Consider the following 13,986-nt stretch of genomic DNA (forward strand, 5'->3'; position numbering starts at 1 on the left):
AGTTACCTGTTGTAATCAAGTACACGAAATACCTCGAATGGTAATAGGTGCAAATTGAAGAGAAGGATAGGCAGTCATTTGAGACCAATCCCTTTGCCTGAGGCCTGGTTCTAAGCTCGATTGCTTTAGAAATTCCATTTTCCTTTTCCAAACACTGAGATGATTATTGTCAAGAGGACTGGCTTCCACTAACTGTATCAGCCAGTGTAACTATATCAGGATGGGCTAGGTTATGCTACAGTAACAAATGGTCCTCAAGTCTCCAGTGGTTTCACACAAGAGTGTATTTCCCACCTATGCTCCATGCCAGACGCAGGTTGTCAGAGGATCTATGCTCATCATCGTCTCTCAAGCATTCAGGGTGGTAGAGTCTCCATCACAACCATTACAGAGGGAGAAAAAGATGTAGCAAATCTCTTATTGTCTCTGAAAGCTTTCCCCTGAGGGAAACCCACCTTCTTTCTGCTTGCTTGTCATTGGCTAAAGCAAGTTGCATGGATTTGCCTAATTTCAAAGGAATGGGTGTCTCAGTCCATTTGTGTTGCTATGAAGGAACATCTGAGGCTGGGTAATGTATAAAGAAAAGAGGTTTTATGGCTGGGGTTTGTAGCAGTTGCCTGTAGTCCCAGCTACTTTGGAGGCTGAGGCAAGAGAATCACTTAAGCCCAGGAGTTGGAGGTTGCTGTGAGCTGTGGTGCTACAGCACTCTACTGAAGGCAACAGAGTAAAACTCAAAAAAAAAAAAAAAAAAGAGGTTTATTTGACTCCCAGTTCTGCAAGCTACAAAAGAACCTCTGCTTCTCGTCGTTCTCAGGCTGCTTCCACTCATGGTGGAAGGTGAGGGGAGCTGGGATGTGCAGAGGTCACATGGAGAGAGAGGAAGCAGGAGAAAAAGCAGGCAGTGCCAGGCTCATTTTAACAAGCAGCTTAGGGGAATTCTCGTGGGAACTCCAACGGGAACTGATAGAGTGAGAGCTCCCTCATTACTGCCAGGATGAGGGATTTGCTGCCACGGCCCCAATGAACCCCTCCTACCTTCAACTTTGGGGGTCAGATTTCAGCATAAGATTAGGTAGGGCCCAGCAAACCTCCGGGTTGGTAAATAGAATCCTCACAGGTTCTTGGGAGGAGAGGACTGTTGATTTGCACTCTTTCTGAATTTCCCTCTGAAGACTGCTTTTGCAGTATCCCACAGGATTTGATAGCATGTGTCCTCATTGTTATTATGTTCAAAGATTGTCTTCCTTATCTCCCTTTGGAACCAGCTATCATTCAGCAAAAGGTTGTTTAGTTTCCATGAATTTGTGTGGGGATGAGTATTTCTCTTGGAATTGATTTCTGCTTTTATTACATTGTGATCTGTAAAGATACATGCTACAACTTCTGGGTTTTTTTAATATCTTATATTTTTAAAAATTTGTTGAGGCTTGTTTTGTGGCCTAGAAGGGCATTGGTCTTATAAAATTATACATGATCTGATAAGAAGAATGTACATTCAGTAGTATTGGGGTGAAATTTTCTGTAGATACCTGTTAAGCCCATTTGTTCTAGAGCAGTGGTTCTCAACCTTCTTAATGCCACAACCCTTTAATACAGTTCCTTATGCTGTGTTGACCCCCAGCCTTAAAATGATTTTCATTGCTACTTCATAACTGTAATTTGCTACTGTTATGAATTGTAATGTAAATATCTGATAGGAAGGATGGTCTTAAGTAACCCCTGTGAAAGGGTCGTTCGACCCCCAAAGGGGTTGTGACCCACAGGTTGAGAACCGCTATTCTAGAGTAGAGTTTAAGTCCAAAGTTTCTTTGTTTAATTTCTGCTTGGAGGATCTGTCTAGTATTGTCAGTGAGGTGTTGAAGTCCCGAGGTATTATGGTGTTATTGGACTATTACCCTGATCTTGCTGTGAGTGTGTGATGGGAGTGGAGGGCACATGGGTGGGGCCCATGGTCCCAGCCTTTGCAGTGTGGTGAGGCAGGACTGGTGTCTACCCAGGCTGGGACACGAGTAAGGGATTAAACATCATAGACTCATCTTGCTGAAGGTCCCAGTATGAGAACCATGAATCCTGCGTGCCTCCTGTCTGCCCCCACCTGCACTGCTGACACCTTCCAAATCAATAGCTCCTGCTCCATCTGGTCTGAAACTGCCAGTACCATGCTATTTATGAATTTATTTCTAGACTCTCTATTCTGTTCCATTGGCCTATACCAATGTGCCAGTACCATGTTATTTTGATTACTGTAGCTTTGTAGTAGATTTTGAGATCAAGTAGTATGATGTCTTCGGCTTTGGTCTTTTTGCTCAAGATTGCTTTGGCCATTTGGGATCTACAGAGAATTATTTCTTTACATATTTTGAGGACTATTGTACAGAAGTGACATCATTTTGAGCAAATTGAGAATAGAAAAAAATGGCAGCAGGCTTGGCGTCTGTGGCTCAAGTGGCTAAGGCGCCAGCCACATACAACTGAGCTGGCAGGTTTGAATCCAGCCCGGGCCCTCCAAACAACAATGACAGCTGCAACCAAAAAATAGCCAGGCATTGTAGCGGGCGCCTGTAGCCCCAGCTACTTGGGAGGTGGAGACAGGAGCTTTGCTTGAGCCCAGGAGTTGTAGGTTGCTGTGAGCTGTGATGCCACAGCACTCTACCCAGGGCAACAGCTTGAGGCTCTGTCTCAAAAAAAAAAAAAAAAAGAAAAGATGGCAGCAGAAGGTAGTGATGGTGGAAGATGGTCAGGCAGGAGGTAACTTCCAGCTCTATCTAATCTCACCCAACTGAAGACAATATTTTTGACTGCCTTATTTCATTTCTGTCATGCTTTACATCACCAGGCCTGGAATTTTTATTTATTTATATATTATTTTTATTTTTATTATTAAATCATAGCTGTGTACATTAGTGCAATTAAGGGGTACAATGTGCTGGTTTCATATACAATCTGAAATATTCTCATCAAACTGTTCAACGTAGCCTTCATGCAGGCCTGGAATTTTTAAAAAGCAACTTCATTGAGGGATAATATACAAGCACACAAAGTACTGACAATATATATGCTGAGTGGTGTGTACACTGCCACCACATTCAATATGTAGAACATTTCCATCACTCCAGATGTTTTCCTTGTGCTCCACTGATCTGCTTTTTTTGTTTTTTTTGAGACAGAGTCTCAAGCTGTCACCCTGGGTAGAGTGCTATAGCATCCTAGCTCACAGCAACCTTTAACTCTTGGGCTCAAGTGATCCTCTTACCTCAGTTTTTCTATTTTTAGTAGAGACAGGGTTGCTATTTTGCTCTCGAACCTGTGAGCTCAAACTGTCTACTCACCTTGGCCTCCCAGAGTGAGCCCGGCTATTGGTAAAGATGTTGTCTTGCTCTTGCTAAGGCTGGTCTTGAACTTCTGAGCTCAGGTAATCCACCCACCTCAGCCTTCCAAGCATTGCACCCAGCCTCTGCTGATCTGCTTTCTTCCACTGAAGATTAGATTTGCCTTTTCTGGAGTTTTCTTGGATTAGAATCATGCTGAAAGTGTTCTTACTTTCATGTCTGGCTTCTTTCTCTCAGCATGATGTTTTTGAGGTTCAACCAGATCATGTGTACACTAGTTCCCCCTTATCTGTGGTTTTGCTTTTCACAGTTTCAATTACCTGTGTTCAACTGAGGTCTGAGAATATTACACGAAAAATTCCAGAAATAAACAATGCGTACGTTTGGGACTGCTCACCAAGTTGAGCAGCATGATGATGTCTCACACCATCCTGCTCTGTCCTGCCCAGAACGTGGATCATCCCTTTGTTCCATGTACAGTAAAATAAAATGTTCTGGGGGAGGAAGAAAGCATACACGTGCACCCTTCACGTAAATTTTATTATGATGTTTCATTGTAATTGTTAATATCTTACTGTGCCTAACTGGCAAATTAAACTTTATCATAGGTCTGTATGTACAGGAAAAAATGTAGTATGCATAGGTTTCAGTACTGTCTGAGGTTTCAGGAATCCACTGCAGGTCTTGGGATGTATCCCCATGAATAAGGGAGACTATTGCATTAATTAATTAAATTTTTGTGGACTAGTCTGTTGTCTACATATACCACAATTTCTTTATTAATATATATAAATTATGTGTATATTTTATTTATATTAATATAAATTATATATTTAATATATAATTATATATTATATACATATATAATTTATTTTATTTATATTATATACATATATAACTATATATTAAATATATATTTATATATAAATATATTTGATATATATAAATAGATATATATTTAATATATAATTTATAATATATAATTATATATTAATTATATATATTATATACATGTATGGCTATTGTTAGAGACAAGGTCTTGCTCTTGCTCAGGCTGGTCTCGAACTCCTGAGCTCAAGCAATCCACTGGCCTCCTCCTCCCAGAATGCTAGGATTATAGGCATGAACCTACCTTAATTTATATTTTCAAGGAGTTTATTTTTGGTGAAATCTTTGTAGTTACATTTTCTGTAAACAGAGATAATTTTTTTCTGTTTAATTTTGATGCCTTTTCTTTCTTCTTAATTAAACAATACTATGCTAAGTTTAAATGGTAAAAGTGGGCATTCTTGTCTTGTTCCTGATCTTAAAAGGAAAACACGTCAATCTTTCATCACTGAGTATGCTATTAACTGTGTGTGTGTGTGTGTGTGTGTGTTTTTAATATATGGCCATTACTATGTGGATGTAGTTTCTTTCTGTTCCTAGTCTGTTGGGTGTCTTTATCATGAAACAGTGTTGTACTTGTCAAATGCTTTTTGTGCAGCAGTGGATATGATTATGTGTTATCATTTGTGTGTTTGTTTTTGAGACAGAGTCTCTCATTTTGTCCCCCTGGGTAGAGTACCATGTTATCATAGCTCACAGCAACCCTGAACACTTGGGGCTCAAGTGATCCTTTTGCCTCAGCCTCCAGTTGTTGGGACTATAGTTGCCTGCCACAATGCCTAGCTCATTGTAGTGGAGACAGGGTCTTACTCTTGCTCAGGCTGGAATGTGTCATTATTTTTTTCTTTGTTCTCTTTTTTTTTTTTTGAGACAGAGGCTCAGGCTTTCGCTCTGGGTAGGGTGCCATGGCATCACAGCTCACTGCAACCTCCAACTCCTGGGCTCAAGTGATTCTCTTGCCTCCGCCTCCCAAGTAGCTGTGGCTATAGGTGCCTGCCACAACGCCGGCTACTTTTTGGTTGCAGCCATCATTGTTGTTTGGTGGGCCTGGGCTGGATTCGAACCTCAGCTCAAGTGTATGTGGCTGGTGCCTTAGCTGCTTGAGCCACAGGTGCCGAGCCTTGCCTTACTATTTTTAAAGGAATATTGGTCTGTAGGTTTTTATTTCTTGTAGTTTCTTGGGGTGTCTTTGGAATGAGGGTAATGCTACCCTCAAAGAATAGTTAAAGTATTTCCTTCTTTTCAATTTTTTGGGAAAAGTTTGAGAAGGATTGATGTTAATTCCTTCCTTCCAAAAATATAGGGAAGCTGAAGGTGTGGTCAGAGAGCTTTGGAGCAGGGAAAGCATTCACTCTGTCCTTGTTAGCTTTGAAGATAGAAGAAGGGGCAGTAAGGCAAGAAATGTGGTGGGCCTAGGGCGGCACCTGTGGCTCAGTCGGTAAGGTGCCGGCCCCATATACTGAGGGTGGCGGGTTCAAACCCGGCCCCGGCCGAACTGCAACAACAAAAAAAATAGCCGAGTGTTGTGGCGGGCACCTGTAGTCCCAGCTACTTGGGAGGCTGAGGCAAGAGAATCGCTCAAGCCCAAGAGTTGAAGGTTGCTGTGAGCTATGTGAAGCCATGGCACTCTACCTAGGGCCATAAAGTGCAACTCTGTCTCTACAAAAAAAAAAAAAAAAAAAGAAAGAAAAAAGAAATGTAGTGGGCCTGTAGCAAATGAGAATGGCCTCAACAACAGCAGCAGCTCAAGGAGAGAGGGGCCTCCATCCTACACAGAGCTGAATTCTGACAACCTGCTTGAGCTTGGGAGTGGATTCATCCACAGAGCTTCTTGGAAGGAGTGTAGCCCTGCTGACATGTGGATTTCTGTCTTGTGAAACTCTGAGAACGATATTGGGCCCAGACTTCTGACCAACAGAATTTTGAGTTTCTTCTGGAGGCTGACAATCAGAAGAGGCAGAGCAAGATGGTGGACTGGAGACAGCTCCTTTGCAGCCATGCATGGTGAGATTGGGGAGAAAAGACTCCAGATACCTCCCGTTTGTGGGCTTTCCCCAGAGACATCCCTGCAGAGGCACAGGAAGGTAGCAAGAGGCTACCCTCAAAGGAGGACAGAAGCAGTGAAGAAGCATCACAAGGACAAGTACTTGCACGCTCACAGAGGGTAGCTGTGTGGCATGGTGGCAGCAACAGTTTACCGAAGAGACGGCCTGCCCTGTGGGTTTCTTTCTTTCTTTTTTTGTGGACCTTGGCACTTGGTTAAGTTACCTTAGGAGAGTTTGGGCCAGCAAGTGAGTGATTTTGAACAGCACCCAAGACCTGGGTCTGAGCCACTGGCTGAGAGGAGCTTTCATTGTTCAGGTGCAGGCCGGGTGCAGCCATTGTGAGAAAGCCATCTTGTAGGATCAGTCCTCAGGGTCCTAGTACGAGGCCAGTTTTGGAGCTTCTCGGCAGCCACTCCTGGGGAGATCTGAGTGACACATATTTTCCTGGGAAAGATACTGTGTGGCCAAAGGACATGATTTGGAAAGGTTGAAGCTTATCTATGAAGCAGGCTGAAGAGAGCTTCAAGCTCCCATCACTGCAGGGATTGAGGGCAAAGAAGTTAGGAAGACAGGACCAGGTCTCCTTGGCAAGACACAGGCTTCCAGTCTCTATTTTGTTGTTTTTTTTTTTCAGTTTTTGGCCAGGGCCGGGTTTGAACCTGCCACCTTCGGCATATGGAGCTGGCGTCCTACTCTTTTGAGCCACAGGCTCCGCCACCAGTCTCCATCTTATACAGCTGTAAAAGTGTTGTGATTAGCATCTCATATCCCAGATTACCTGTTGCCCAGGCAATATACAGCAAGTATATATAGTTTCTTTTTTACTAAAAAAAATTTTTTTTTAAAAACTTTTTTTAAAAAGTTTTTTAAAAACTAACAGCGCCTGTGGCTCAAGGATTAGGGCACTGGCCGCATATACTGGAGGTGGTGGGTTCAAACCTGGCCCTGGTTTGAACTGCAAAAAAACTGCAAAAACTGCACCAAAAAAAAAAAAAAAAGAATTAAAAATTTTCTCCCCCTAGATTTTTCTTTTTCTTTCTCATTTTCTTCTTTTTCTCTTATAGTTATAATTTTTCATTATTTCCTACTTTAATAATGAGGGCTTTAGTTTTGCTAGTTTTTCTGCTATTCTTCCCCCAATTTTATCCCTTAAGGTTTTTTGTTTTGTTTTGTTTTGTTTTGATTTATAGTATTTTTGTTTTTCTTCTCTATTTGGTGAAGGTGGGGTCTTATGTCTTCTAAGGCTGCCAAGGAGCTTCTGACCTCAAGGGACCCACTCAACCCAGCCCCCCAGAGGTTGTGGGTGTGGGTCAGAATACCAATAGTGTACACCACTATTAATCCTTTCTCTTGTTTTCTGTTCCTGGTTTCTTTTTGTCAGTCTTCCCTTTTACTCCCCCCTTTTCCTTTTTTTAAATCTTTAATCCCTTCTTACTTTTCAGTCTTCTTTTTGGTCCTATAACAAAAGGACACTTTAAAACCTTAGGTCAGGGGCGGCGCCTGTGGCTCAAGGAGTAGGGCGCTGGTCCCATATGCCGGAGGTGGCGGGTTCAAACCTAGCCCCAGCCAAAAACCAAAAAAAAAAAAAAAAACCCCTTAGGTCAGGGGGATAGTAATTTAAAGAGGAGGAGGAAGTGAAAGGAAAAAGTAGGGCAAGAAAATAGATACAAAGAAAGCACTCATGAAGAAGAAACACCAGAAAAATTCTGGCAACATGAAAAACCAGAACAGAGCAACCCCTCCCCCTCAAGGAATCATGAAATAGCTATTTTTTTTTATTTTATTAAATCATAGCTGTGTACATTAATGTGATCATGGGGCACCATACACTGGTTTTATAGACTATTTGACAGATTTTCATCACACTGGTTAACATAGCCTTCCTGGCATTTTCTTAGTTATTGTGTTAAGACATTTGTATTCTACATTTACTAAGTTTCACATGTACCCTTGTAAGATGCACCATAGGTGTAATCCTACCAATTACCCTTCCTCTGCCCATCCTCCTCTCTCCCTCTTCTCCATATTCTTAGGTTATAACTGGGTTATAGCTTTCATATGAAAGCCATAAAAAAAATGATGGTTAGATGCCAGGAAGTAGGTGGCAATGCCTTAACTGTATGCGTGTTGTCAGGCCTGAGGGACTCTTCCATCCTTGTCAAGGGGAGTGCTAACCTTCTCTCCTTTCATACAACACCATGAGGTAGCTATTGCAGAGGATTCCACCTATAAAGAAATGTTAGAAATGACAGAAAGGGAATTTAAAATATGGATGGTAAAAACAATGAAGGAAATTGCTGAGTAAGTGGAAAATAGTCAAAAGGAAATCCAAAAATAGAATCAAATAAGAAATTAACAATCTGGCTTTTCCCTTCCTGACACCACTGAGATCGCATGCATGAGGCCTCTCCACTGCTGAGAAGATGTGCTACGTCGCTTCCTACCTGCTGGCCCTCTCTGAGGCAACCCCTACCCTAGAGCCAAGGACATCAAGAATATCCAGGACAGCATTGGCATTGAGATGAATGACAACTGGCTCAACAAGGTCATCAGTGAGCTAAATGGAAAAAACACTGAAGATGTCATTGCCCAGGGTATTGGCAAGCATGCCAGTGTACCCGCTGTGGGGCTGTGGCTGTCTCTGCTGCCCCAGGTGCTGCAGCTCCTGCTGCTGGTTCCATCCCTGTTGCAGCAGAGGAAAAGAAAGATGAGAAGAAAGAGGAGTCTGATGATGACAAGGGATTTGGCCTATTTGACTAAATCCCCATTCCCCTGCAAATAAAGAATTCTTTTTAATGTAGAAGAAGGAGGAGGAGGAGGAGATAGGAAGAATGTGGAAAGGATATAGCAGAGCTCAAGGAATCAAAGCAGTCAATCAGGGAACTTAAAGATGCAGTAGAAAGTATCAATAACAGATTAGACCATGCAGAAGAAAGAATCTTACAGGTAGAGGATAAAGCTCCTGATCTAACACAGGTAGTTAAAGAGATGGAAAAAAAGAGAGAGAAAGCAGAACATTCACTGAGAGAATTACAGGATGCTTTATGAAGCATTCAATCATAAGAGTTATAGGTATCTCAGAAGGGGAAGAAGAATGCCTCAGAGGAATGGAAGCCCTACTAGAGGATATCATAAATGAAAATTTCCCAAGTATCACTAAAGATTCTGAAACATTCCTTTCAGAAAGATATTGATCCTTGGGTAATCTCAACTCAAACAGAATTTCTCCAAGACACATTATACTGAACGTTTCCAAAGTCAAGAGAAAAGAGGAAATTCTGTAATCAGCCAGGAGTAAGTGCCAATTGACCTACAGGGGCAAATCCATCAGGGTGACTGTGGACTTCTCAAATGAAACTTTCCAAGCCAGAAGAGAATGGTCATCTACCTTTAACCTACTTAAACAAAACAATTTTCAGCCCAGAATTCTTTTTTATTTTTTTGGCTGGGGCTGGGTTTGAACCCACCACCTCCAGCATATGGGACTGGCGCCCTACTTCTTGAGCCACAGGCGCTGCCCTCAGCCCAGAATTCTATATCCTTCTAAGCTAAGCTTTAAAATTAATGGAGAAATCAAATCTTTTACTGATATGCATACACTGAGGAAATTTGTCACAATAAGACCAGCTCTATAGGAAATACTTAGACCTATTCTACACACTGAACATCACGATGGACCACCAGCAAAGTAAACAACCAGAAACTAAAGGACAGAACCTAGCTTCCACAATGATGCAAAAGATAGAACTAAGCAATGGACTTTCATGAAATGAGATGAATAGAATTCCACCATACTTATCAATTCTCTCAATACATGTAAATGGTTTGAATTCCCAACTGAAGACGCATAGACTGGCTGATTGGACAAAAAAAACACAAGCCACCCATATGTTGCCTGCAGGAAACATACCTAGCCTCGAAGGACAAAGTAAGACACAGGGTTAAGGGATAAAACAATTTTTCAGGTAAATAGAAATCAGAAAAAAGGACAAGTTTCAATCTTATTTTCAGATACAAGTGAATTGAAAGCAACTAAAAAAAAAAAAAACAAAGATGAACACTTCATGTTGCTTAAAGGAACAATACAACAAGAAGACATTTCAATTCTAAATATTTATGTACCCACTTAAATGCTCCAAGATTTATGAAACAGACCTTAATTAGTCTGAGCAATATGATTATCCTATAACACCATAATAGTAGAGGACTTTAACACTCCTCTTACAGAGCTGGACAGGTCCTCTAAACAGAAACTAAATGAAGTTATGAAGGACTTAAACATGACCCTAGAATAACTGTGCTTAATACACATATACAAAACACTCCATCCCAAAGCTAAAGAATGTACATTCTTCTCATTGGCCAATGGAACATTCTCCAAAATAGATCATATCCTAGAACACAAATCAAAGGAATTGAAATTATACCTTGTATCTTCTCAGACCACAAGGCAATAAAGGTGAAACCGAACTCCAACAAAAATTTTCATCCTGGCTCGGTGCCTGTAGCACAGTGGTTGTGGAGCCAGCCACATACACCGAGGCTGATGGGTTTGCCTCAGGTTAGCGGCCCAGGGCAGCTAAACAACAATGACAATGGCAACAAAAAATAGCTGGGCGTTGTGGTGGGTGCTTGTAGTCCCAGATACTTGGGAGGCTAAGGCAAGAGAATTGCTTAAGCCCAAGAATTTTAGGTTGCTGTGAGCTGTAATGCCACAGCACACTATTGAGGGTGACATAGTGAGACTCTGTCTCAAAAAAAAAAAAAAGTTTTTCATCTCCACACAAAGTGTAGAAATTAAACAACCTTATGCTGAATGACAGTTGGGTCAAGGAAGAGATAAAAAAGGAAATCATTAACTTCCTTGAGCATAATGACAATGAAGACAAAAGCTACCGAAACCTATGGGAACTGCAAAAGCAGTCCTAAGAGAAGTTTATTGTATTAGATGCCTACATCCAAAAAACAGAAAAAGAGCACATCAACAGTCTAATGAGTTATCTTAGAGAAATGGAAAAGGAAGAGCAATCCAATTCCAAACCTAGCAGAAGAAAAGAAATAACCAAACTTAAATCAGAAGTAAATGAAATAAAAAAATAAAAGAATCATTCAGAAAATTAATCAAACTAAACTTTGGTTCTTGAAAAGATAAAATTGAATAGCCGGGCGCTGTGGTGGGTGCCTGTAGTTCCAGCTACTCGGGAGGCTGAGGCAGGAGAATCGCCTAAGCCCAGGAGTTGGAGGTTGCTGTGAACTGTGTGACCACGGCACTCTACCGAGGGCAATAAAGTGAAACTCTGTCTCTACAAAAAAAGAGAAAAGATAAAATTGATAAGCCATTGGCCAGATTAACCAGAAATAGAAAAGTAAAATCTTTAATAACCTCAATCAGAAATGAAAAGGGAAATAACAACTGATATCACAGAGATTATTTCTAACTACTACCAAAAGCTCTATGCCCAGAAATTTGACAATGCGAAGGAAATGGACCAATATCTGGATCATACCATCTCCCCAGACTTAACCAGGGAGAAATAGATCTCTTGAACAGACCAATATCAAGCACTGAGATTGCAGGAACAGTAAAAAAGCTTCCAATCAACAACAACAACAACAAAATAGCCTGAGACCAGTTGGCTTCAGATCAGAATTCTATCACACATTCACAGATGAGCTTGTACTTATGCTCCAGAACCTATTCCAAAGTGTTGAGAAGGAAAGAACCTGCCCCAACATGTTCTATAAAGCAAACATCACTTTGATTCCAAGACCAGGAAAGGACCCAACTAAAAAGAAGAACAACAGACCAATTTCACTAATGAATATTGATGCAAAAATACTCACCAAAATCTTAGCTAATAGATTGCAGCTACAAATTAAAAGAATTATACATTGTGATCAAGTAGGCTTCATCCCAGGGATGGTTAAATACGTGCAAATTCATAAATGTAATACATCATATCAATAGAAGCTAAAACAAAGACCATATGATCCTCTCAATAGATGCAGAAAAAGTGTTTGACAAAATTAAGCGTCCTTTTCTAACAAGAACACTTAAGAATAAAGACATAGTGGCACATTTTTTTTTTCCATTCATGAAACTTTTATTCCACTTACATAAACTTAATACATGTGTTCTGAACAATTATGCTTGGATTGTTCATGAAAATTTCATAAGGCACTTTTTTTATTATTAAATCATAGCTGTGTACATTAATGCGGTCATGGGGCACCATACACTGGTTTTATAGACTGTTTGACACATTTTCATCACACTGGTTAACATAGCCTTCCTGGCATTTTCTTAGTTATTGTGTTAAGACATTTACATTCTACATTTACTAAGTTTCACATGTACCCTTGTAAGATGCACTGCAGGTGTAATTCAACCAATCACCCTCCCTCCACCCCTGTCCCCCCTCCCTTCCATCCATTCCTCCCCTTCCCCCTATTCTTAGGTTATAACTGGGTTATAGCTTTCATGTAAAAGCCATAAATTAGTTTCATAGTAGGGCTGAGTACATTGGATACTTTTTTTTCCATTCTTGAGGTACTTTACTAAGAAGAATATGTTCCAGCTCCATCCATGTAAACATGAAAGAGGTAAAGTCTCCATCTTTAAGGCTGCATAATAGTCCATGGTGTACATATACCACAATTTATTGATCCATTCGTGGATTGATGGGCACTTGGGCTTTTTCCATGACTTAGCAATTATGAATTGGGCTGCAATAAACATTCTGGTACAAATATCTTTGTTATAATGTGATTTTTGGTCTTCTGGGTATATACCTAGTAGAGGAATTATAGGATTGAATGGCAGATCTATTTTTAGATCTCTAAGTGTTCTCCAAACATCTTTCCAAAAGGAATGTATTAATTTGCATTCCCACCAGCAGTGTAGAAGTGTTCCCTTTTCTCCACATCCATGCCAATATCTCTGGTCTTGGGATTTTGTGATATGGGCTAATCTTACTGGATTTAGATGATATTTCAAAGTAGTTTTGATTTGCATTTCTCTGATGATTAAAGATGTTGAGCATTTTTTCATATGTCTGTAGGCTGTGTGCCTGTCTTCTTCAGAGAAGTTTCTCTTCAAGTCCCTTACCCAGCCTGCGATGGGATCACTTGTTCTTTTCTTTTCTTTTTTTTTTTGGAGAGGCAGAGTCTCACTTTCTGGCCCTCGGTAGAGTGCCGTGGCCTCACACAGCTCACAGCAACCTCCAACTTCTGGGCTTAAGCGATTCTCTTGCCTCAGCCTCCCAAGTAGCTGGGACTACAGGCACCTGCCACAATGCCCGGCTATTTTTTGGTTGCAGTTTGGCTGGGGCCGGGTTTGAACCCGCCACCCTCGGTATATGGGGCCGGCGCCTTACCGACTGAGCCACAGGCGCCGCCCCACTTGTTCTTTTCTTGCTTATACGTTTGAGTTCTCTGTGGATTCTGGTTATTAAACCTTTGTCGGAGACATAACCTGCAAGTATCTTCTCTCATTCTGAGGGCTGTTTGTTTGCTTTACTTACTGTGTTCTTGGCTGTGCAGAAGCTTTTTAGTTCGATCAGGTACCAGTAGTGTATTTTTGAAGCTGCTTCAATTGCCTGCGGGGTCCTCCTCATAAAATACTCACCCAGACCAATTTCTTCAAGGGTTTTACCTTCCCTCTCTTCTAGTATTTTTATAGTTTCATGTCTTAAGTTTCTGGCCTGAGTTTTTGTATCCAGTCA

At 41.0% G+C, this 13,986-nt stretch overlaps 1 non-coding gene across 1 annotated transcript; it reads right to left on the reverse strand.

Moving 5' to 3' along the window:
* Positions 1-8,333: 8,333 nt before the first annotated feature.
* Positions 8,334-8,459, reverse strand: LOC128580341 (U6atac minor spliceosomal RNA). The gene has a single exon (XR_008378634.1). It is a non-coding gene; the product is annotated as a U6atac minor spliceosomal RNA (small nuclear RNA).
* Positions 8,460-13,986: the final 5,527 nt, after the last annotated feature.

The sequence above is a fragment of the Nycticebus coucang genome, chromosome 2 (genome assembly GCF_027406575.1).
Source record: "Nycticebus coucang isolate mNycCou1 chromosome 2, mNycCou1.pri, whole genome shotgun sequence".
In the NCBI taxonomy this organism is placed as follows: Eukaryota; Metazoa; Chordata; class Mammalia; order Primates; family Lorisidae; genus Nycticebus; species Nycticebus coucang.